Consider the following 5044-nt stretch of genomic DNA (forward strand, 5'->3'; position numbering starts at 1 on the left):
AAACTTTCTTTTAGCTGAGCTTTTCATCACTCATGGGGGTTCTGTATTTACTCTTTCATTTTGGGCGAAGGGAGATTTTAGTAACCTAATGGGTGGAGAAGGAGGGTACGTTGTAGAGGTTGGAGAGGTGTAAGCTAGGCCATTAAAATTCTATAGGACGTGGCTTCAATCTAAAATATTAAAAAAAAATATATATATATATATTAGAATAAGTTAAATGTCATGTGACGTCCACGTCACCTAAATTAATACGTACCAGCTTTTTATGTAGAAATATATTAGAAATGAGGGATATTTTTGAATACTTTCCTAATGATAGAGGTATATTTGGCCCTATAGTATAACGGAGGGCAAATGTGGCCAATATTCAATAGTAGAGGGGTATATTTGGCCCTTTGCCCAAAAATAAATTGGAAGCTCGGTAAAGAGTCAAATTTGTCCCAGAATTATGCGAAAAACATATTTGTCCTCCATTCGCTATTACTAAAATAGATCAAATTTGCTCTTATTTTCAAACGACAAAAGCTAGCACACATGCCCCGCAATTAAGGATTAATTTTTGTAAACTGAGGGTAAATTTGAACGTTTCGCATAGTTCAAAGGCAAATTTGACCCTTTTTCCTAATTTTGAGTTTTTAAATTATTTTTCTCCTTTCTCTCTCCCTCGCCACTAGCTCTGCCCTCCGATTAAAAAACTTAATTCTTAATCGTGAAACACGTGGCATCACCAGGTACTAAGCTTCCGTCGTTTAACGATAAGGAAAAATTTAGCTTATTTTAGTTCGACAAAAGCATATTTGACCCCAACTATTAACGTGTGATAAATCTATTCAAATTTGAATAGTTTAGGGTCAAATTTGTCCCTTTGCCCTTGAAAGGTTGATGACCATATAATACTTTCTTATCCATTCTTGTTTTCATTAAACAATCAAGAATTTAGAAGCAATGAAATTACTAATGTTATGCCCCTCTCTCTCTCTCTCACTATATACACACACATATTAGACATGTGAAATTATAATATAAGGTCATTTTCTTGTCTGTTTTCATGGTGGGTCTCTTTGTCTATAAGCCACACAGGTTGACAAGAAGTAGAATATGAAGGCAACCTATCCTTACTCCAATTGGAACGTCTTAATCCACTCTCTTCCTTACAAAAATTGCTTTTGTAATCCTAAAGAAGCAAATGGAAGATTAATGTATCTGCCTGTCACATGTGGTAGTCGAGTCGTGGACTTTCCGCAAATAGGAACAAATCAATCAATTTCCAAATAACTTAAGCTGTTTCCACTACATTTTCTACTTTTTGATTCCTTCTTTCTTTCTATTTTTAGCAACAAGTGGTCTTAGAGATAGGAATGAAGAATTTAGTAATGTTTGACGAGGAAATAAACTAAAGATTATAAACTTGATAGGACTTGAGAGAGCTTCATTTCTTGGACAGATTTTAACAAGTTTATATACTAAGAAATTTTTGGTTCGAATAAATTCTCTCTTTTCTTTTCTTATACTGGAGAGACATTAAGAAGACCTCGATTTTGAGTTTTTGACATTACAATCTTAAAATAGATAAAGATGGAAAACCTTAAAAAATTATTACTAAGAAAGTTGCTTCCAAGAAAAGAAATTTACAGAAGTTTTAAGGGTCCATTCACTTTTCTTTCCTAAGGATGTGGATGACAACTTTACAAACAACTAAGAAAGTTGCTCTTTTCGTTTAAATTTTATCAAAGTTATGATATGTAACAAAGGATGGTTTGGTGCTTTCGGTAGTTGCGGGATTATAAATACATAGATTATTAGCAGTTATAACAAAGATAGTATTGTTATGTACTAATAATGTAAGAAATGTTACACAGTAGATTGGATAATAATACATGGGATGTTATATAGGGACTATTTACTTTAAGGGTATTTTTGTCTTTAAATATTTTAGTTTCTAGAGTTCATATATATATATATATATATATATATATATATATATATATATATATCCGGTATAAATAATATATTGGCTTCCAATTAATTTAGGAGTCGTTTGGTTGATGGTTAGGAGGTGATTTATTCATGTATCAAATCCTGCATAATTTGTGCCATGTTTGATAGCATTTTGCTATGTGTAAAATTCAACTCACCAAATACAATGTTTCATTAGCAATTTAGAATCCCGCATAACTAATACATGGATAAGTTATGAGGGCATTTATGTATCATTTTATGCAGGATAGAAGATGAAATAACTAATACATGAATAATTAATTATATTTCTTTACCCCCAAAAAGGGTACAACTGAATTTGTTAATGGTTTAAAGGATATGTGGATTGATTTGTGATATAAGTATAAGTAAAGAACAATAGCTAATGAAATCAAGTAAATCTAAGACAAGAAATAAGTCTGGGTCGTATGAGCTCCGAAGGAATCCTTCGATAAAGATAGCTCCGGATGATCACTTAGCCTCGAGGAACACTATAAACTCGGAACAAAAGAGTATAGAGAACAAGATAAATATGTTGTATTGTTTAAGCATAAAATGTAGTGATTGTTGTATTCTCATAATCAAATGCCCTTACTATGAATGTTGGCCTCTAATTTATAGTGCAAGAATCAGCCCTTTGGCTTTGATTATCTATTAATTATGACTAATAATGAGCCATAAATGTCCACTTAATGCTAACCGTAACGCTTATCTCGGATCTGATCCGATTACATAACGACTCTCAAACGTATTATTCTCATTCAATAACAGACCAAATGATAACCCGTAGTGATTACTTCGGTTGAAATCGAAGTCTTCGTAAAGACTTCTCGTAATGTCTCCATCTTTGCCGCCATATGATATGACATGTGTCAAGTTATGCTTTCCCATGTATACATCTAGTCCCTCCATTTTTCGGTGTAAAGCATTGACTCCGAAGAATGGATTTGAAACGTTACTGAAACCATTCAATGGAGGGCACATGAACCGTCTGGTTTATCTAACTAAAAAGACAGCCGTTGAAATTACTTTAATGCACTTCTGCATGACGCTGGCTGTCAATCATGATACTGGACATAAAGTTGATTTAATTTTGCCTTGGAAATTCGTACCATTTAAATTCCTAACTCTTCAACTTCTCGATTTGAATGTATATAAGGCAAGAAATCATAGCCTACCATCACTAATCTTCTTTCCTTCTTCAGTAAACCCTAAGCTGCAACTCCTAACCTTTGCTTCTTCCGCCAAAACCCAACTTTTTAACCATGTCTTCTCTTCCCTTGTTAACTCAATTTTCTGAAAATTCCGCCTCCTGACCGTCCGATAAAGCTCCAATGAATTCTTACAACCCGAAAGAGGAACTTGAATTTCTTGTTGCCGACATTCTTCCTGTTTGTTTCAAATATCACGACGACTGTCGTATTTCGGCCTACCTAGAATCTGTTGCCGAGATTGAATAGTTCATAAATGCTAAAACGATTCCCACAAAGGCGATGAGATTGCAATTTTGGCTCCGAGATGGGATGCGGATGAACCACCATGTAGAAGGTTACTCCATGACATACACCTATCCGTTTGCCATAGGGTTTTCTTTCCCCATTCCCCAAATCATCTAACATTTTTGCTGCCGATACAAGGTTTGCATTGGGCAAGTTGCGGCACAGGTTTATAGATTAGTTTATTGCATTCTACTCTTGGATAACATAGCCAATGTTTCTTTCACTCTTAACCACTTCATTCATCTGTATGTCCCTGGAGTTATTCAAGGTGGTTTAGTGCACTTATATCCCCGAGGCAGGCACGGTTTGATCGATCCTGAGGATGACTACGATCGAGGCTGGTTACACCGGTTTGTCATGATCTGGACAGACCAGCTTCACTGTCCTTTATCTGATACCTTTCCTGAATCATGGAATCCTGCTCGTAAGTTTTTGCAAGTAACCTCCTTCGTCCTTTTTAATGCTTTTTAACGTTACCCTTAACTTGGCAAACAATTTTTTTTCTTTGCAGCGATTTCAGTTGAACTAGAACTTGTGATAAAGATTTTCGAATGGGTTGTTGCATTACTTGATGCTTCTAACTACCTAACCCGCTCGTGGAAGATTATGACCCCCGAATGGTGGAAAGGCAAAAATCACGGTAAGTCCGAACCCTTTTTTTTATTTGTTTCAATTTGCTTTTTAACCATACCCTCGTTATAGGACGTCCTGTGAAGAAGCCAACTTCCAAAAAGGTTCCTTCCCGAGATGTTGTTGTGGAGAATGTTGCCTCTTCTAGTCAGAAGCGTAAGCAAAAAGAAGCTTTTGCTCCGTCCGTAGGAATCGGCTCTCGACTCCGTACCCGACACCTGCTTTCAGAGGCTTCGAACAAAACTCAACAAGATGTTCATCCTTCAGTAATTATGTTTGATGAGGATGAGCAAACCAATGAAGTTAATAATCTGTCACCTAACAATCCCGATATGGTGATTGAGAAACCATCCGAGGAGCATGTTGCTCCACCAACAAATCAACCTTCAATTGCCCTAACTCCTTCAATCAAAGAGTCGGCTTCGAAGAACACCATTCCACAGGATGAAACTGCCTCTTCGGGGTCGTCACCCCGTCCCAAATCTTATGCTGCCAAGTTAGAGGCATCTTTGACTCATCTGGCCGATGCTCTCCTCCAGATACATATTACTTAAATGCTTTCTTCTTAAATTTTCCTCTTTTTTTTTTATTTCCTTTTTTTTTTTTTTTTTTGTTAAAGGGCCATACTGCCACTACTTCAGCCATAGAAACTGTTCGTTCCTTTGCTTTCTCTCAACAAGAAGTAAATCTTTACGTGGAAAACGAACGTCTCAAAGCTGAGAATGGAAGATTGAGGTCCGACCTCTGGGATTCTGATTCCCTTCAAGCCATCTTGACAATGTGTTTAAACGACGCAAATGATTCTTTAAGAGAGCGGGAGAATTCCTTACAAATACTGACCACTTCCTACATGGGCCTACAAAACAAGAATGCTAAACTGGAAGAAGATATGGTCAAAAATCGTGAACAACTTGTCAGTGTAGAAATTTCCTGTGACC

Source organism: Lycium ferocissimum, chromosome 11 (genome assembly GCF_029784015.1).
Source record: "Lycium ferocissimum isolate CSIRO_LF1 chromosome 11, AGI_CSIRO_Lferr_CH_V1, whole genome shotgun sequence".
NCBI classification, from domain to species: Eukaryota; Viridiplantae; Streptophyta; class Magnoliopsida; order Solanales; family Solanaceae; genus Lycium; species Lycium ferocissimum.